This window comes from Delphinapterus leucas, chromosome 11, assembly GCF_059928025.1.
Source record: "Delphinapterus leucas isolate spDelLeu-1000000601 "Yukka" chromosome 11, BTC_Dleu_Yukka2, whole genome shotgun sequence".
Classification (NCBI taxonomy): Eukaryota; Metazoa; Chordata; class Mammalia; order Artiodactyla; family Monodontidae; genus Delphinapterus; species Delphinapterus leucas.
The window spans coordinates 10,929,440-10,951,088 of NC_143139.1; positions in this window are offsets into that span (position 1 = coordinate 10,929,440).

The window sequence follows — 21,649 nt, forward strand, 5'->3', positions numbered from 1 at the left end:
CTTTTCTTTTGGAAAAAAAACAAGCTCACAATCTGAAGCACGTGTCGCTGCCAGGGCTGACAGACTTAGCATGTGTGTCCTTTACAAGGGACCCAAAAGATTTTAAAGCCTGAATCAATGCTGTACTTGCTTTCTTTTCCCACTTTCCAATTTTACCTTTTCAGTGGAAAAAGAAACATGTCTCAGTTTTCCTGACACCGAGACACATGAACTATCATCTCCCACAGAAAAGAGGAAAAGGAAGCACCACTCAACTCTTGGTTGTACCCTCGGCCCCTCCAGGAGAGCATATGGAGTTTCTAGGTCACCCTTTTTTTTTGAAAGTTCTCCAATTTACTATTTTTTTAAAAATTTGCTTTATTGAAGTATAGTAGATTTACAGTGTTGTGTTAGTCTCTGGTGTACAGCAAAGCGATTCAGTCATACATATGTATTTTCTTTTTCATGTTCTTTTCCATGATGGTTTATCACATGATATTGAATATAGTTCCCTGTGCTCTACAGTAGAACCTTGTTGATTACCCATCCTATATATAATAGTTTGTATCTGCTAACCCCAAACTCCCACTCCATCCCTCCCCCACCCCCATCCCCCTTGGCAACCACAAGTCTGTTCTCTACGTCTGTGAGTCTGTTCCTGTTTCGTAGATAGGCTCATTGACGTCACATTTTAGATTCCACGTGTAAGTGATATCATATGTTTTTTGTCTTTCTCTGTCTGACTTACTTCACTTAGTTTGATAATTTTTAGGTTACCCTTTTGACTCAACACGTAAGACAGCACAGTGGGCTGCTCTGGGGAGATTAACTCTGGTCCACCTTTTCCTCGCTGTCTGAAGACAGCACCAAAGAGCCAGGATGAAATGAAGTTGACGTGAGAACAACGGCAGCAAGGAAAAGGAAACCCCTGTACAGCACAAGAAGCATTAAGAACGGCCACGGGCTCTCGGCCACTAAGTGCCACGGGTCCATAATTGTTTGAGGTTCGCAGTGCAGGACAGTAGCTACACCTCCTTTTCTCTGCCCTTTACCTCCAGTGCAGAACCCAAAATCGTCTTGTGCGTCCCTGCCAAGAAATCCAGAAACAAAACAAAACAAAACAAAAAAACAACCTCTAAATACTTAAAAACAAACAGCTAAACACATAATCCTACTTATAGCACCAGTCACTGGGCGTATGCAAGATAAAGATTTGGCCGCGCCTGCATGAGACATTCTCAATCCAGCCTTGAGGAGCCAGCTTGATATTAGAACATGCCTGGTCTAGACCAAAAGAGGTACACACGTTGTAGAGCAGTTAATAAATGCTTCTCCATAGTGATTAGTTCCTCCCTCCTCTTATGCTCTTGGTGTAGAGACACCAGAAGGCTCCATTTAATAGCCCAGATCTGAAACCTGGAGTTTGGGGGAGCACCAGTGTTCTGCATTCATTCCCTCCTGTTCATTCAACAAAGCCCAAGTCTGATGCTGCAAAATGCCATGTGTTCAGCCAGGCACCTTTGTGATAAACATGGGAGAGATGGCAGGGTGGGTGGAAAACAGGGGTCAAGGCCAGTGATAACAAGCACCTAATAATCACCTACTTGGTAAGTGTGTCTGGAGACCGTCACGGCTCTCACTCACAAATCACAAAGAGCTTTAACAACAATAATGTAGCATTTCTTTCTCTTCTTCTTATCCCTTTGGACAAACATACAGTTTATGCCATGTAGAGTCTTTAATAAGATGGATGGCATCACCCAATTCTGAAGGCTTCTGTCCTTCCTTCATATAATACGATTCCAAAGCTATGCCTCAGCCTAACTTGCTTACTTGCTCACAGCAGTCAGATGAAATCACCTGCAAACCCACACCAGAACATTCTCAAGCCCAACACAGTGGGCTGCCCTGAAGGAGAGCTTCCCTAGCTTCCGGGGGGAGAGCTGTAAGATCAAGATAGCCCGCCACTTTTTTCTTATCTTACCTCTCACCCCGTGTCTTCCTGATTCTAAACTGTTTTTCCTTTCATTCTGTAGCCCTTCAGAGAGCAATTCCATTAAATGTAACAACAGTGTAGTAACACAAAGAACATCATTTTCTAGTGCTAATAACTTTCATTTTAAAAACCACTTGTGTGCTCCAAAATTTAGCAAAGCTTCAATTTCTCGTCAAGGCCAGCAGACATCAAATTTGAAGCTTTAAAGTTCTGTTTCTTTTGCGTTTATAATCCAAGTACAGGGGGGAATTGAAATGCCATTTAAAGTCAGATTTGCTTTGATGCCCAGGCTGCCAGCTTTACCAACAGAGACTCATTTCTGTGCACAAAACAGACACATGGAGTACCAGCAAAAGGACCAAAAACCACATTAGGAAAGCATGACGGCCTGCAAGAGGACCACCAATGTATATACCTGTATGTACCCCTTCCAGAATTTCCTGTATTTACCTTTTCCAGAGTTTAAATTTCATAGTGCTGATAAGGATCACAATTTTTAGACTGGTCATCAGGAGAGAATTAAAGGAAAGAACTCTCCCATTAACGCCAAGTTCAAATTGATGAAAATGCTATCATTGCCTTTCCCCCTATTCTGGTCGCTGGGGCCACAAAAATGGCGGCAGAGTTGAACACAGTGATTTGCAACCCTGGCTGCCTTCTAGAATGAACTTGGCAGCTTTTAATATACGTCAGTTCCCAGGCCCTCACCCTCTCCTGTCCACCTAAATCAGAATTTTGCAGGGTGGGACCCCAGGATCTGTACACAGTTTCTTAAACCTTCCTAGGAAATTCTAACACACAGTCAGGACTGAGAAACACTGACATAGGGAGCTGCAAACACGGGGAATTGAAGACAGCATGGGGGCAAGTCAGCACACCAGTACTTCCCTGAGGCTGTTAAACCAGCATCAAGTGATACATTTTAGAAGCTTCCTTTATCTGGAAAAGAAAAATGTTAACTTCTGACGATCACAGCAAACACAGTTCACCATGAATGACCTCATTCTCTATTACTACCTCTACCCCCAGCTGCCCTGCGGCTGCTCTCAAAATGTTTGTGGGATGCAGGTCTCACTCCCCCAGCAAGACCCAAGCTTCTGGACTGTTCCCCATGGTTTTGAGCACACAGTAGGTACCGACTGGTTTGCTCCTCGTGGCTGAGAGTCTGCAAAAAGCCAGTCACATGGAGAATGCTTCAGAACACACAAGTGTTCAACTTGGCTCGTCTGGGTTAATTTTGGCATCCGGGAAGGAAGTGCTTCCCTAAGGATTGAGCCGCTAGAGGCCGCTCTGAGCCAGAGCCTTGGTCAACTGTGCACCGAAGTAAATTCCCATCAAAGGGAGAAGAGGGTTGCTGAGTAGCCTGGGAGTCATGGCAACGCCGCGGCTCCTATTTTTAAACTTGGTGAGTGAGCACACAAAGTGCATGTGTATTTGTGGGGGAGGAGATTCTGATCTCTTTCAGAAGGAAATTCTTTTATGAGGTTTTGAGTTTGCAGGTGGCTAATAATCCGTGACAATGAGATCAAAGAATTCAGCTGGCATCAGCGATATTGGAACAGTTCTTTTCTCTTCTTCCACTCCACTATCTTGCTCTCTATCGGAGGACATCCTTCATGCCTTGCGTCAGAAGTATCAGGAAATTCTTGATACTTTTAACAAACAGATTCTGAAATTCTGATCTCGGTTTCTTAGGCTCATCCTGCTATAGCCTCTTAAGCAATTCGCTTTGTGTTACAAGAAAAATAAGTTCAAACCAGCAAAGGGAAAGAACCTTCTGTGGATGCCCCGCTCCTCGTGAGGACAAGCAAATGGACGGTGTGTCGTCTACATGCCCAGCACCCAGCACAGGGTGCAGGACATAAGAGGGAGTCAAAAAACTAGCAGTGAATGTGACACTGGGAAGTACTGAAAAGCTACCCTCCCCATGTCATGTTTCTTTCACTCCCAACAGCACTGCTTTTTTCTCTAGCCTCTGGCCAAGTATTAGCCTTAAACAAATCCAAGCTTATCTGACCTCTCAAAAATGAAGAGTGGCCTTGGAGGACATTTGTAAATCATGACAGAAGCCAAGGTCTTGTTTCGTTTTATTACACGCCCCTGACAGTGATTTCCATGTGTCTGTAACCTCCAGGAGCCTCGGCGAGTCTTAAACAGAAAGTCTGCTCTCACTTCAGTTCAAAGGACTTTCAGGTCCACCAAGACTACAAGTTATTGCTTTTTTATATGTGGGCTTAAAGGATTTTGGAATATACAGGACTAAGATAAGAAAAAAAAAATCATCCTTTCTAATTGAAGAGGAAGGTGTAAGAAAGATCACAGCAAGGCTGGTAAATATAGACGTGACACACTTCAGGATGGAGAGAAAAAGAAACAGACTTTGGTCTGGAACATCCCTAACACGTGTGCAAGGGACTCTGTTCCTGGGCTGTTTCCGGATTTATCATGGCTTCAGGACACGAATTCAGCAGAGTGCCCAAGAAAGGAAACTATTACAAAACCACCCTGTCCTGCAGGTTAATGATGTGTTCATCAACATCACATTGATGCCTAACTGACTCGCATCCTCAGCCACAGAAGGATGGACCACGTGGGGCAAAGTACACCTGGAATCCATCAAGACTTGGGTTTGAGACCCAACTTTACCTGTATGGAAAGTAGGCAAGTGACTGAACCTTTCTGGATCTCAGTTTCTTTCTCTGAAAAATGGAAGTGATAATGCCTCTGAAATGTACTTTTAAGATTAAGTAAGGCTATATAAAACACCTGGCACACAGCAGTCACTCAGTAACCTCTTTTTAAGTAAATTTTCTAAATTGCTGAAGCTTAGTATTTTTAGGTATCAAGCTTTTCCTTGATTACAAGAAGCACTTTTAAATGGAAAATTTCAGAAAGGTATTGTAGAATTCGCTGACTTCTTAAACCAAAGATAATCAACATAATTTAAGCTCTTATCGATGACCTAACAATGACTGTGCTATTTTGCTCTACAGGGATGCTGTAAAGGGGGTATATGCTTTCTGGGGAGTATAAGGCTGTTTGCCCCAAATGATCTTAGACAAACGTTCCTATCAAGGTCTTTCGGTGGGTTTTTCTAATACTTTCTGCACCTTACCATCATGTTTATTTCTTAATGCTGTCAGCTCACCTACCTGATAGTCCCATCGTGTTTGTTATTTCTAAGCTGTTGTCATCTGGTAAATCAGATAAGCAAGTATCTCCAGACTCTATGGGCTGCTTACCAAACATATGGCCTTGACTTTCTCTCTCTAGTTAAGAGAACTTTGATTTTTAACTGGGCTTATTACTGCCTGGGTCAAAAACTTAAATTAAACTAAACTAAATGGAACTTACCAGCTTCCCTTGCAGCTAGCTGTGGCCACTGACTGATTTCTGACCAATGGGCTATAAGCAAAGTACGGGACTTCACGGTAATCTCCGTGAAAGGGAAAGAGCCTGCCCTCCTTCCTTTCTAACTTCAACCTGCTGCTTGAAACTGGAGTTCCGCAGGCATCCTGGGCATGAGGATGAAGGCCATACATACCCTATCAACAAAAGAGCAGAAAGCTAGCAGGAGGCTGGGGCCTGATGATCAGGCAGCTACCATACCAGCTCTGGACAAACCACCTAAATATGCTCACATATCTTGCTAAAACTGGGTTACTGACACTCTATGCCACATCTAATCCAACTGTCCCACAAGTGTCTTAGACGTATGTATAATATTAGAGTAAATGAACTCTGAGATAAAATAAGCCGCATTCATCTTAGGGCAAGAATTTTGTGTCAGTGATTTTAGCTCAAAGCCCTTTTCTACTTTCTTTGTGGTTCAACATCATACTGTTGAATATGTGACCCCTCCTCTCCCAGGTAAAAGAGGTAAGTCTATGTGTGAACACACGTAAGCTGTGGAAACAGAGCAATGAGAGTAATGGCCCTGCGTAGCCTGTGGGACACACACACCTGGCTTTTTCTCTATGTAGTCAAAATGAGAGAAATTTGACATATTATTAAAATCTGTGAAATAACGGACTATATTATAATGACATTCTATTGTGCTATTTTTGCCTAAACAAAAGTTCCTGATAGACTTTTGTTCAAGGACCAAAAAAAAAGTAGGTAGGAGTGTCTGGAAATGCTGCTGGGAAAATGAAAAGAAAGTAAGTATCTGAGTTTTCTCTGTTGATCTCCACCATCAACCTATGCAGTGAGTAGACAAAGCCCTCACAGGTCTGTTGTAATGATTTGGTGAGATGATGTGCATGAAGATTCCTTGTATGAAAATCGTCACTTTTATTTTCATCATTATTAGCCATGATCATGAATGACTTGAAGGTTCTGATCATCTGGTTTGATGTCAAACACTAAATGTACTTTGACACACGACCTCATGTGGACTCCATGTGTGATCTCTTTCAGGGAATGGGGAAAAGGACCACTTAGCATGAATACAATATTGTCACAGTGTGGCTTCCATGACTATTTCTGCTGCTTTGCCAGGGAAGATCTTTCCTTCAGAAAAAGAAGACATTTGTGAGTTTCTTAAAATTATATAGACCCACTTGCTTACTAAGTTTATCTCCTTTGCCCAAACAGTAAATGTGCTAGGGTTACTTAGCAACCATCCTTACAGCCATAGAGATTTTAAAAATGAAATCAGAGTGGATGGAAAACACCTTGTTGATATTCACCAGCGCTAACTGCAGGCAAGCCATTTTAAAGGATTCTTCCCAGCTTCTGTCCCATCCGCAGCCATGCACATGCCATCAGCGAAATGGTCTCAGCGATAGGAAGAAGTGGGGAGATGTCCTATGTGAAAGTATTTTCACCCAGTTCTTTGAATAATTCTTTATCCACTTGACAGATGCCAATGCACATACAAATACCCGTGCTGTCTGGATGTCTAATACACGTGCACTTGGATGTGTGCGTGTGTGTGTGTGTGCATGCAAGAATTCCACACGGTCATGTATGACCACAGAAAGTGAAAGGCAGGAAAGCCGTTAAAGCTTGTACAGGAAAGCTGGTGAGAAGAAGAGGGGCAGCAAGAGATCAATGAAGAGAACACCCCACGGAGAGGTAGGGAAGAACAAAGAAGGAAAGGTGAGGGGCGGTGTGAGGCGGCAGTGAATGAGGGAAAGCAAAGCCGGAGCAGCGAGGGAGGCGGTCAGCAGCCCCCGGCCGCCTGCTGCTGCTGGCAGCCGAACAAGAGGGAACAGATTCTAGCAGCAGGGGCTCTAATCTGTCAGCAGCAGTCCCTTCATGTGTGACCAGCCGGCCCAGCTTGGGGACTGGTGCCAGTCTGCACACACTGACCCTGCCGGGACCTCCCGGAAGAGAAAGAGCCGCTGATGAAACCCTGAAGGTCCAGGGAGGGCTCCCCGACCCCAGCTCCCGCCGCCGCCACCGCCTCCTCCCCTCTACGTGCCCCTGTCTGCAGCGCTGGGTCAGATCCCTCAGCCACTCCTTCTGAAGTTCAGTCATGCTCAACACCCTGCTTCCTCCCTACCCTTAATGGCCACATCAGGTCCTGGAGGATTCTTTCCAGGAGATGACCACCTACCCATCCATGTCAGCTCCACTGGAGAGGAAAGAAAGAAAGGCTCAGACCATCATTTATTTAAAACGTGCGAGGTCTTATATAGATGCAAAAGCCACAGAACCACTTCTGCTCTCAAGAAGCTTGTGTCTGTTAGGCTGACCTTGGCTGGCTGTGGTCGAGCCTCCGCTCAGCCATCCAGCCCGTGTCTGTAACCATAAATGACGGCACTCGCGCTTTCTGGCAGTTCGCCCCCATCCTTACCGCCACTCAGCCAGCCTTTATCCTCTGGTGGGAAGAGACAGCAGATGGAGAAATAACTCCCACTCAGTTCCTAAATAACACCAGCTTCAGTTCCCATTAACTGTGAATTTGCACCCTTGTCTGGGTAAGAACCAAGGGAGCAAGGATCATGGGGACTTTGCCAGGCCGAGGCAAAGGTTAACAGGGGAGCCCTGGCTGCCTGCCAGCCCCCCTGAGGCCGCGGGCAGGCAGCCGGGAGGCGGCGTGCTCTCTGCAGAGCACTGCTCCTGCCACTGGGACACCTGGGTTCTGCCCCCGCCCGCCCTGCCTCTGAGAGACGAGGGACCACTCTGAGATTCTGTTCTCACATTTGTAAAATCCATTCACCATCCTACCTACCCTCTATCCCGTGAGAATACGTAACTTGAAAGGGTTGGATTAGATGAGCACCGAGGCCTCTCCCAGCAGCAGTGCTCTGATTTGAAGCCAAGGTTTCTTTAAAGCTTGATTACTATGCAGCAGGGTGAGGGGCTGAAATCCAGGTCTCCGAGGCAAATCCAGGCCAGGTCCTGGCATCACACTGCCCAAGCGTGGGCCTTGGGTTTCTTAAAAACATATAAAATGGGGATAATGATTCCTGCCTTCATTCATGCTTTTACCGGACAAATATTTATCAAGTACCTACAATGTATTGGGCACTGTGCTAGAAAACACAGAGATGAAAAAAAAAATCCTGCTCTCCTGGAGCTTAAATTCAATGAGGAGAGTGAGACAACAAAATATCCTAAAAGAAAATATACACAATATTTCCGATAAGTGCTACAGAGAGAAATAAAGCAGGAGAGGACAGGGAGCTTGGGAGGATGGGAAGGACAAGCTGCCCTTAAAAGGGTGATCAGGGCTTCCCTGGTGGCGCAGTGGTTGAGAGTCCGCCTGCCGATGCAGGGGACACCGGTTCGTGCCCCGGTCGGGGAAGATCCCACGTGCCGCGGAGCGGCTGGGCCCGTGAGCCATGGCCACTGAGCCTGCGCGTCCGGAGCCTGTGCTCCGCAACGGGAGAGGCCGCGATAGTGAGAAGCCCACGCACCGCGATGAAGAGTGGCCTCCGCTTGCCACAACTAGAGAAAGCCCTCGCACAGAAACGAAGACCCAACACAGCCAAAAATAAATAAATAAATTAATTAAAATAAAAAAAAAAAGGGTGATCAGAAAACGTCTCCTGAGGACATCTGTGTGGAACAGGAGTTTGTGAGGATCCAACTAGACAACTGTACAATACCGCGTGTGCAGTGAGTATTCAGGAAGGCAGCCAACACTGGGGTTATTCACTTTACCAGCCCGGCTGACAATGGGGCTGCTTCTGAGCATCTACCTATGACCCTCTTCTTAACTCTGACCGTCGTCACCAACCCACATGCTTTCTGAGGCAGAGTCTACTCTCAGAATGAGCCTGTCTGCTCTCTCCATGGAGAGCCACTGGCCTGCTCTGCTCTCATTTCCTTCCTCTTCAAGACCATCTTATTCCTTCCCATGGATACTGGACCACCTGTGTCTTCTTGCCCAGCGCAGATGGGCATCCTGCCCCCGCTCAAAATTGTCCTCGGTGAAATGGAATTCTTTTCCCACTCACTCCCCCTCTGTGTCTCCTGCCCTCTCCTCCAAATTGTAAATAGTTTTTAAAAGGAGGAGGAAAAAGAGTGGGGAGGAAGAGGAGGGGGAGGAAAATGAAAGAGAAGAAAGAAGAAAGAAACACCAAATATGTCATTGGTAAGTTGCAAATTTTGCAAGTCAGCTCTAGAATTAAATAGTGACTAAGGAAAGAATCAGGTAGGGGTCTCAGTGTTAAGCAGCTGAGCATGCTCTTCACAGGTTTGAATTGAAGGGAAAGAAGCAAAATCACTTGCTGAAATGACCATCTATACATGTGACATGAGGAAGGTGGAAGACTACAGACAGACAGAAGAGCTGAATAATGCCCACATTCCGTCATTCCTCCATGAACAAGCTTGCTTTGCCTTCATTACAATCAGCAGTGAATACGCCTTTTGGGATAGTTATTAGATTCTGCAGTTATTTTCCCACATTTATATTTCCTGCCACACCACTGAGCAGATAAAGTCTGTCTCTATATACGCAGCTTGTGTCTTGCTTTACTGAACATTTCACATGAAAAATGGGAATTTCCTTAGATTCTAGTAGATTTCTTTAATCAGGTAAAGGCCACCATGCCTAACAGTCCGCTTATAGCTATGCATTCACGGAAACTTTTGACTGGTTCACATGTAAATTATAGTAAGTCAGCCTATAATACATGTTTGCCTTACCGTAAATCTGCCTGGGCTTGGCAGTCCACGAATATTTAACAACAACTAAGAGATAGGTAATGACCAAGCCAATCTTGCCCATGGTGTCTAAAAATCTAATTGACTCAATTCCTCGTTTATTTCTTAACCTCTCAGCACTTTCCAGGCCAAGAGTCAAGGAGGCATCCCATGGGAACAATCCCGCTAATACAATGGTTTCAAGGATGTGGCATCTGCCCCAAGGTTAAAGGAAGATGGTGTTCATCACAGCTTTTTTTTTTTTTCTTTCTTTTTTTTTGCGGTACGCGGGCCTCTCACTGTTGTGGCCTCTCCCGTCGCGGAGCACAGGCTCCGGACGTGCAGGCTCAGCGGCCATGGCTCACGGGCCCAGCCACTCCGCGGCATGTGGGATCTTCCCGGACCGGGGCACGAACCCGCATCCCCTGCATCGGCAGGCAGACTCTCAACCACTGCGCCACCAGGGAAGCCCCATCACAGGTCTTTTAATAAGAACCTAACAAAGCACCTTTCTTCACATCAGTTATCCCCAACTCTCAAAGGCTGGGCCAGAGGAGGATTCTGGCCTTTAGAGATGGTGACTTTCATGGGGAAGGAAGAATTTGGGGGTGGCAGGGGATAGTGCAAAGCAACTGTTGAGTAGGAAACCTGAGGACACCAGGGGAAAATAATTAGGCAAGGTTCATAAGAGGTTTGCTATGTTGAGATCCAGCCATCTCAAAGAACAACTGCTCTTTCTACAAGTCCCCAAAGTTGCCATGTATGAAGAGTAGGAGCTCTGGGTCCCCAGGACAGAAAGAGAGTCCAGAGGTGAGTGGCAGGCATGCCACCAACTACGTGAGAGAAACGCACTGGCCAAGTACTGGAGGCACGTTGAGAAGGAAACTCACCGTAAACTGCTCCTCCAGGAAGTGATAAAGGAAAAATATAGACACGGGCCTATTAACAGCTACCAATTCTTCTCTAGCTCAGAGGGGTAAGGGAGAGTTAGGCAACTGGTCTGACCACTTTCTAAACACTTTCAGATCATCTGGTACCAAAAGGGTTTCAGGATTTTCTCGGGAACTAAGAAGATCTTTCACCTCAAGAATGCATGGCATAAGAAATTCTCCAACTCTTTCAACCAAATAAAGCTCCCAGTTGGGGGCTTCCCCGGTGGCGAAGTGGTTGGGAGTCCGCCTGCTGATGCAGGGGACACGGGTTCGTGCCCCGGTCCGGGAAGATCCCACGTGCCGCGGAGCGGCTGGGCCCGTGAGCCATGGCCGCTGAGCCTGCGTGTCCGGAGCCTGTGCTCTGCAACGGGAGAGGCCACAAGAGTGAGAGGCTCGTGTACCGCAAAAAAAAAAAAAAAAAAAAAAAAAGTTCCCAGTTGGAATAAAATGCTCTCAGCACGTCTTGGTATAAGGGCTCTGTACTACATTTACTAATAAGGCATAAATGAATGCTAATAAATGCTAATAATTAAAATGAATTCTTAAGGTACAAAGTAGAATGGTCATATTTAGCAAAAAAAAAAAAAAAAAAAAAATTCAGGAGCCCTGTAACATTACAACAAATTATCTTTTAATATCAGTATGTCCCATGCAATATCTGGGGCACACTTATGCTAAAAAAAAAGTTGTCATTGATCTGAAATTCAAATTTAACTGGGCTTCTGTATTTTTCTTGCAACCCTAGTAAAAAGCCTTATCCAGCAGCCTGTAGCCTATCTGGAGACAGTCTCCAAGTCTATAGTGGGCCAAGCTTCCAAGAGCTAACAAGTTATCAGTAAGGAATCTGGATTGATACGTGACAAATTGCATTCACTGGACAGTGAACGAAATAGTTCATTTTAAGGATCCTCTCTGAGGATGTTTTTTTTCCTTCCATAACTAACAAGTAAATCACTTCAAATATGTGTCTCTCTTTAGGACTCAGGGATATCATAGAATCTCCTGTCTGTGATCCCGAAATCTAGACTTAGGAACTTCCCTCGCGTGGAAAGAAAGCCACAGTCTGGTCAGGTACGAATGAGGGATTTCCCTCCCCTTGCAATGCTTCTGGGGACGGACGACAGGGCCTGTGAATGCTACTGGGTTTTCAGAAAGTGAGACCAGAAGACGTTTCCCGACTCTGTATTTCCGGCGCCATCCCTGGCTGGGTCACCCCCAGGTACGTCCTGAGGAGCCTTCCTGGGGATGCTGCTGCTAATGATGCTGGGAGGTGAGCATCAGGCCAAAGGCAACAGTTAAGCATTTGCAACAATTTTATTTGCAAGATTTCCCGCTGTGGCTGCTTGGTCTGTTATTTAAAAGAGTGACCCTAGTGAGACCAGAGCTCTGAAGGAGGGGCTGAATTCCGACCAGGGGAAGGAGGAGGACCGCTGACTGAGGATGCCTAATTGAGTCCCACTGATGAGCTGAATGCTGTCCTCCTTTGAGTCCCTGTTCATCAACCCCAATCCTTCCTGGTCCTGATAGAAAAACGTATTAAAATGCTAAGAGAGGCTAGGAATTGGATTCTAGAACCACGGGAAGCTGCATTTGGGAGGAGGGGAAGGAAAAGACAATGGAGAAGAGTGAGGGATGCAGGTCCATGGACAAGGGGAGATAGCCCAGAGGAGATGCCCAGCAGGCAGTCAGATGGAGAAGCCTGGAAGATTCGGGGAACCGGGGCAGATGAGAAGGTTCATAGAGGAAATAGCTTGGTGGAGAAACGCTCTGATAAGTCTGGTGAGACCTTTACACAGTGTACTTGGGAAACTGAGGGAAGGTGGACTCTCCCTCTGCTCTGCCCTGGGACTGGAGGAACGTATGAATAATCTGCTGCACCATCCTTGCTCCTTTTAGGACCTGCTGCACTTGAGAAGATGGAGGGGTGGGCGCTTGCGGTTCTCTTGACAATAAGCTCTAAGCACGGGGTACAGAGGACTGCGGAGAGCCACCCTCCTGAGGGGCCACAAGAGATGGCGACAAAGGTTACAACCAATGGTGCTTCCAAAGATACAGTGGTTAGAGCCCTGGCTTCCGAGATAACAGTTACAGTCTAATGTGAAGTAAGCCAAATGGGAGATACTATCTTCAGATAGCTGCTTACCCAGAGGAAGTTCTAAGGTAAAAGCAGGCATTCCTGACCCATATGTATGGACCCTAATGTAATACCCACTTGATTTCCTTGTGTTGCTCGGCAGATGTTTTCTGTTCGCTCATCTTGGTTTCAGTGAACAAATATTTGGGAAAATAAACTGAACTAGGGAGAAAACATGAATGTACAGAACCGAATATGTAGTAAGTTTTTAAAGGAGGTGCCCCTTGTTTTGCAAAGAGGAGCAGAACAGAGATGCTCCCGTAGAGCAGGGAGGCACCGGGCAGCTCAGCAACTCGGAGGACGTCATGCGTTTGCTCCAGGTGTCTTCCCCGGTGCCACAAGAATGAGGAAGACAGAAGGGTTCCTGCTTTCAGAGAACTTACAGGGAAGAGAGATAATCAAGCACAGAACGACGATCGTCTTTATTGGAAAGGCACGGGAGGCGGGGCAGGCGTGTAACCAAGTGATATTAGTCCAGGGCTCAGTTTTCAGGGGAAGGGATGCCAAGACTGAATCCTGAGGGATGCAGAGAAGGAGGCAGGGGAAGGGGCACGTGCATCTGTGTATGGCTGGGCAGGGGCGCCTGGGGAGCACATTCAAGGCAGCAGTAGGAGCTGGAAGGGAGAGAGAACACGGGAAGTGCAGCGTGGCAGGAAGGCGGTGTTGAGGCGACGAGGGGCGGGAGACGGTTTTGGAAAGCTAGGAAGGCTCATGCTGTGGAAGACTCTATAAACCACATTAAGGAGATGGGACTTTATTATAGAAGCAATGAAAAGCCGCTGAAAGGTATTAAGCAAGAAAGTGATGAAATCACATTTTCATTTTAGATCACTCTGGCTGCAAAGGAGATTGAAAAGAAGCAGAACTGGAAGCCAGAAAAGATTTAAGAGGCCCTGCAGCAATGCGAGTAGAAAGAGGTGGACTGGGCGATGGCACGGGGATGAAAATAAGTGAAAGCTCTCCAGGGCGAGTCCACAGACAAGGCCATGACTGGCTATGCGGTGTCAGGGCTATGGCATCAAGGACACCTTGGGCATTTTTACTTTAGGAGACTGTACCCTTTATAAGTGGTGCCAATTTGGCTAGAAGAGGGTGGGAGGGTTGATGGGAGAGGAGACAGCTGTGCAGCCTTGGATATGGTATGTTCTACGGCCCATGGCATCCAAAGGAACAGATGTGGTCATACATAGACAGACGTGGGGCTCGAGGGAGAGGTTTCAGCCAGCGATGTCCGTTTGGGGGAACTTACAGACATCGATTGTATTCTTGGCAATGGAGGAGAAAAGAAGAGAGTCTAGGGACTTCCCTGGTGGTCCAGTGGTTAGGGCTCTGAGCTTTCACTGCCGAGGGCACGGGTTCTATCCCTGGTCAGGGAACTAAGATCCTGCAAGCCGCACTGCGCAGCCAAAAAACAGAAAGAAAAAAGAAAAGAGGGTAGAGGACAGACCCCGGAGAAGCACCAATATTTAAGAGATAGGTAAAGGAAGAAGCAAAAGGAAGAAGCATGCTGGGGAGCCTGAGACAGAATTGCCAGGGAGGCAAGAAGAACGCCAAGACGGTCTGTACCAACATGTAGGGATAACTAGGGATGGCAGAGAAAGCAGAGAGTTCAAGGTGGGGGAATAGCAGGATTGGATCACAGATGCAGCCACAGAAAAACGACTTTTAGTGTCAACTCTGAATTAGGAGCTTAGACAAGAGGCTACAGAGTCCAAGTCCCTTCCAGAAGCTAAATAAGTATAAGTCAGTACACATTCAACCTCCTCTGAATGTATTTCAACCTCCCTGCAGTACACTTTCTAATATTTTATTTCTTAAGCTGGGTGGTGGGTACCTGAGTATGGGTTAAGTTTTTCTGAATATCTTTCTATATGTCTGATATAGCTCATAATAAAGGTGAAATGGATACCCAAAATACACTGTTGAGTGAAAGGAAGGCAGGTTATTGAACAGCACGTCTGGTTATATTTCCATTTATGTAAAACTGTAGATTTATCTCCACACAGGTATACATGCACCGGGAGATAGCTAGAAAGACGGTCATTAAGTATTTCAATAATGACCGTTTTGACTAGTCAGATTTAAGGTCGTTTTTACTTTTTTTGTGTGTGTGTGTGTGAGCTCTTCTATATTGTTTGAATTTTTACAGTGTACGCACGTAGCCGTTTTATACAAATAACAAAACCACAAAAGCACAGTGTAGAATTTTCTACCCCACTTGGTCACACGATGGCCCCTAAGAGGATGTGCTGCCATCGTAGCTGGATTCTGAGGTGAGGTCGGGGGAGGAGGATTCCACCCATACCTTCTTCTCGTTCAATAAGCCAGACTGACAGCCGCCATCAAAGCTGCTGTACACCAGCACTTAATCTCAAAGGCAGAGAAAGGCGAAGCAAAGGCAGATTAAAAACCAAGGCACGAATCCTCCTCATGTACCCTATTCCCCATTCCCTCTCGGTACAGCAGTGTCCCAAAGGTAAGGGGGCTGGTCTTCCCTCATTTCTATGCCTGTCTCATCTTTCATAGTGATCAGGCGGGTAGCGATCAGAGAGACCTGGGTTCAACTCCAAACTGCACCTCTTACTTTCAGCGTGACTTCGGACAAGCCTATTCTCTTGTATTATAAAATGAAACAATTTTTAAAAACTGCCTAATGAGAGTTGTTGCCTTGAGGGTTAAATGAGGTCGAACACACGAAACGCTCGGAGTGAGACCCGGCACACGGGAGGTGGTCAAGAAGAGGGAGACGTTTTGCATTTCTTACAACAAGCACACAGCGCAGCGAGCTCTGGATCTGGATCTCCCACCGTCACGAACGATCGCCACCCCAACGACCAGTCTTCAACCTCAGACATCTTGAACTGCCCCTCCCACAGTTTCTGAACATCCAACCCAGTCTTGGAAGCTCTCCTCTGACCTCCCACACTCACCTGTTCAGCATATTGGACTGGTAGATTCTCTTCTCGTGGGTGTTGTAACAGCTGCTCTTGGGCTCAGGGATGAAGCTGTGTTCGGACAGCATGTCGGAAGCAGCGGTGGTGATGATGGCGATTCCATCCCTCACTCTGGCAGGGAGGCCATAGTCCCATTCATCATAGGACACAGAGATAAGCCCGGTGGGGAACTCCGAGGGCACTGTGTCTGTGTCCCCTGCCACCAGACTAGGCACAATCCACGTGTAGCCGTAGCCAGTCAGCCCTACTGAGTTAGCCACTTCGAAGATGTAGGTGGCTTCTTCCTTAGTACAATAAAGAAGAATGATGGGGCTTTGAAGTTTCTTGAGCTGGTTCTGGATCTTAGAATCTCCATCATCCAGGGACATGTCCAGCAGGAGGACTTCCTCTAACTCCCAGCCCACGAAGCTATTCTCGATGGTGCTGCGAATCTTGTTTACAAAGTCCTGGTAGCCAGGGAAGTAGGTGGTGACGATAGAGAAGATGTACCAGTCATACTCCTCCATGATATTGAGCATCACGGAAGCCTGTTGTTCAATCGATGGGCCGAACTGGAAGAACATTGAGGACTCATCCTAAAGTCGTGAACACAAAGAAAGAGAGAGAGAGAAAAAAACCAAAACGAAGATGGTGAGGGAGAGTTTGGACCATCTGGATACAAAGGTTTGTGTTCATTATTTACTTTTTCCACATAATGCCTCTAAAACTGGATATGTTTAAATTGCAAACAGTTGTAATACTTTCCTTCCTAAAACCTTCCTCTTGAGAAGATCGACATGGGTCTATACTCTTCTTGTCTGAAATCCTTGGGGCTACTGCAGAGCCTCAGGCAGCTTCCTAAAATCAAATATGCTAGTATTTCTAGAGCAAAACATGTGAAGAGTCACATAAAGTGGGATAAAGACTGTAAACGGCGTCATGTCAGTTCAGGTCAGGTTTTGCTGTCAAAGGAGTTATATGAACACAGACACACACTTTCCATTTTTTGAGGCTTTTGGATTCATCAATTGGGGATATGTATTATTCAATCGGAGTGAATAATCCAAAATGCCATCAATCTGCCCTTAAATCTACCTCTAGTCGCCCAGCAGGTGGGTGGTACTCAGGTATGGCTAGCAGGGAAGCACGCTGTAATACAAGATTTTCTATAAAGACATAACTGTTAGGTGAAATGCACATGGAATTTTCTCTCTGTCTTCTACTCTGACAATGAGGTATGTAGGTGGAGTAATGCACAAGTAGTGCGTGTCAGCTGCAAGTTACAATGACTTGTCTTTAAGGTCATATATGATTAAGCTTTATATGAGAACAACATAGAAAGGATTGTTCTTTCTCTTACCTATATAATGCCATGGGTCTCCGTCTGACCTGTGTATTGCACACAACCCTCCGTCAATTCTAAACATCTTATGTTTTCTCCCACCTCTTGAGGGAGAAGCCATTTTAAATGTGTCCCATTTTAAGCTGTATTTCACCTGCTGTTTGGAGATGTCAAGCCCTGCATTTTGTCTCGATCTTACAGCTAGAAGAATCTGAAGCCACACAGTGAAGACCCTCTCAGCCTTGTCCTTCTCTTTCAGTCCATTTTCCCCTGACTTCCTCCTGGGTAATGACATCTCTTTTCTTGGTCAGTGGCCCCTATCGCCTATCTGATGGTTCATCTCCATTTTATAACAATCCAAGCTAACAAAATTGTGTCTTTAATTCAAAGGGGCAGTTCTTTTTTATCCCCCAAACTAGAGCTTCAAAGTACGGTTACAAGAGATCAGGCTTTTAAAGAAAAATGATGCAGTGATTTCTTAGTTCAGGAACACATTGTTGTACAGCTGAGAAACTGCGGAGTATTTTTGGGGCACCCACTATTGAAAAAAAAAAAAATGCAGGCTGGGAACTATCCAGCTGGTGTCCAAAGACCCTGATTGGGCAACGAAAGCCGCCAGCCCCTCGAGGCTATGCCAGAGCTGTGTGTGCTTCACGTGGCTTGAACTCGTCACATTCCCCGCAAGCGATCCAGAATGAAACAGTAGCTGCCTAGTCGTCTGGGGGCAACTCTTTCCGCTAAGGGTAAAATGGTGCTTATAATGGCTCCCTCCCCTGGCTTCAATATACAGTCAAGGAGGTGCCTGGTAGGACAGTGGAATTCAGAGAAGTAGAGAGGGTGGGGCAGCAAGAATGGGTGGGGAGGGAATGGAAATTAATTCAGGATAGAACAGTGACTTCGTATGTGGCCAGTCCCTGCTCCTGGTCTTCTACTTCAGTGCCACTATGTACTGCTCTTCAGGGGAAGCTGACCTTGTCCTTAGGTCGTAGGATAGAGTGGGAATCCAGGGCAACAAAGCTTAATTATGACAAGACTTGTCAGGGGCCCACAGCGAACCACAACTACAGGAAAGGAAGGCCCTGCGACAGAACAACTCACCCAGAATGGTTATCACTTTAAAGGGACAGCCATTTGTTCTCCTTGTTAGTTCCAGCTAAGTTAGGGAACTTGGGGAATTCTCAAATGAGACGTATTATCACCTGAGTTTTCACCAGCCCAGTGGACATAACAAAGTGACAGAAGCTTTTAAATGTACCTTAAAATGCACAGGCTCAGGATGAGAGGGATCCCCACTGTAAACAACGTAAGTCCACCCATTCTATGATAAATGCACATATCATGAGGAGGTTCCTGAATACCCACAAAGCTCCATCTACAGTGAAACCACAGCTGGTTCAAATACACAGCTAGAGACAGCCTTGAAAGAAAACCCTTGGAGGGGGCAGGACGGTCCTTAGTAAATGAGCCCATGCTAATGAGACTGACTTTAAAAGAAAACCAATCTACTACATACCAACCTGACCCTCTCCTCTCTTGGTCTTCTCTTAAAACTCGCTCACAATTATAAATGAGCTCCTAAAGAAACCGCCAGCTACTGTGTGAAGAAAGCCAATATATGGTGAAAGTAAGAAAAGAGAAAAATTAATATGGCTCCATCTAACCCTCACCACATCCCCATCTAACCTACTTCTCCCTTCCTCCACAACCATCCTTCTTCTGACTCCTCTGCTCCCGTCAATGCCCAGTTCAACCACTTTATCTTGCCAATCCTTCATTAAATAAGGATGCCTTACACGGCCATTTTATCTGTGGCACCAAGAGGAGGTTAATGAAACCAAACAGGAATCAAGAGACAAAGTTATAGCTTGGGCAAATGTTTCCCAGTATAATGAGTGGTCCAGCATTATTAATTTAGTTGACCCATCAGTCTGGTGTATAGTAATTGGGAATGGGACAGCTCTTTTTCAACAAAGCTTTGGGCTAACTAAAAGTTGTAAGCAGTGACAGACTTTGCAAATTATGGTCACAGCCACAGATCAAAAAGCAATCTTCACGTGTGCATGGAGTGGAAAGGACTGGTGGCCAAGCATCCATCTTTGCAGGCTCCCAGCATGCACTGTGATCACCACAAGAAGTAGCATCTTCTAGGATGAAGGACAGGGATATAATTCAGCTCACTATGCTTCCACACTTACATTTTTATTCTCCTAATGTCATTACAAAATGTTATGTGCAGGGCTCCTTGGAGCAGTCTTGTCCTCCTTGGGAAGATTCCCAGTCAAATTTATTGCGTGAATGTACTTCTTCAACTTGCCTTGAGAGCCCCTTAAAGCAGTCCTAGGCAAAAGGCTATCATGATTGATAGGTGCAGTTAGCACAGGGAAGACACGATTGTACATCAGGCCCCATCAGTCTGGAACTGTTATGGTGAACCTCATCACGTTGATGTTCAGGGTGTTTATTTGCTAATAAGAAGAAACAAAAACAGGTACTTTTTTTCATTCTATTAACTGTCTCAGAAAATAGCTGCCTAAAGAATTAGCAGTACATGAGATTCTTCTTCTGCATCACTGAGATCCCTTACAGATCCACTTCAGACATAAGGGATTAACTACCCCAGCTGGTGCCCCTAGCAATTGGTTTCAGCTGCCATCCCACTCTGGGGACTGTGTCAGCTGAAGAGAACCACCTGGTCCAAAGTCACGTCTCCTTCCTGGGGTAGAATGCATTGAATGACTGGTGGTCATGGCGTCTAAAGACCTGGTCCTCTTGCCCTATTTCTAGGCAACTCTGAAGGATGAGTCTATCTTCAGAACTTCCCACAAGCTTCCATTAATACTGCGTCTCACCTGTATTTCTCTCTCTGCCCACTCCTGCCCAATCTTCCCTTCCTTTTATGGTGTTGATCTCAAAAGCATTCCCTCCTAAACCCCCTGTCCACCAACTTAGTCTCAGATCAGCTTCTCAGGGAACGCAACTGGAGACTTTATCCATTTCCCTTTTTTCAACATGGAAAAGAGATGACTATTTGCAAATATAGAAATGACTTATATGGTAGAAAGATAAGTCTCTGCCCATTAGCTCCAGAGGAGAAAACCGGGACCAATGAGCAGAAATAGTAAAAGGCACTGCTTGGCTCAATGTAGAAAGTACCTCTGCAACAATTACAGCTATTCAAAATGAAATGGGCCTCATAAGGTAGGGAGCTCTCTGTAGTTATAAACATTCAAAAAGGAGCTGGATTATTACCTGATAAAGGGATTCTCCTCAGCACTCCATCTGAAAAATGTCATGCTCATCTTTCAGACCTAGTTCAAATGTCAGCTTTTTTATGCATATCATCTTTCCTAACTTCCCCAGGTCAAGTTAGTTCTGTCTCCCCTGTGCTTTTGCAATATTTTATACATGCCTCTATCATAATATTTATATATTTTTAAAGTTTTTATTGAAGTATAGTTGATGTACAAAATTATGTGTTACACATGTACAATACAGTCATTCACAACTTTTAAAGGTTATACTCCGTTTATAGTTATTATAGAATATTGGCTATATTCCCCAGGATGTTGTAAAATATATCCTTGTAGCTTATTTTATACCTAATAGTTTGTACCTCTTAATCTGCTCCCCCATATTGCCCCTCCCCCGTTCCTTTTCCCACTAGTAACCACTAGTTTGTTCTCTCTATCTGTGAGTCGGCTTCTTTGTTATATTCACTAGTTTGTTGTATTTTTTACATTCCATATGTAAGTGATATCATACAGTATTTGTCTTTTTCTGACTTATTTCACTTAATGTAAGTCCATCTATGTTGCTGCAAATGACAAAACTTCATTTTTTTATGGCTGAGTAGTATTGCATTGTATATATGTACCACATCTTGTGAATCCACTCATCTGCTGATGGACACTTAGGTTGCTTCCATATCTTGGCAACTGTAAATAATGCTGCTATGAACATTGGGGTGCGTGTATCTTTTTAGTGATTTTTTTTTTCAGATATATACCCAGGAGTGGGATTGCTGGGTCATATGGCAGTTCTATTTTTAGTTTTTTGAGGAACCTCCATACTGTTTTCCATAGTGGCTACACCAATTTACACTCCTACCTAGAGTGTATGAAGAAGGTTCCCTTTTCTCTTGGGAAGCATATATGCCTGCCTCATCCCATTAAAAAAGGTATGTTTCTCAAGAGCAGGAACTGTGCCTTATTCATCTCTGGATCCCTAGGT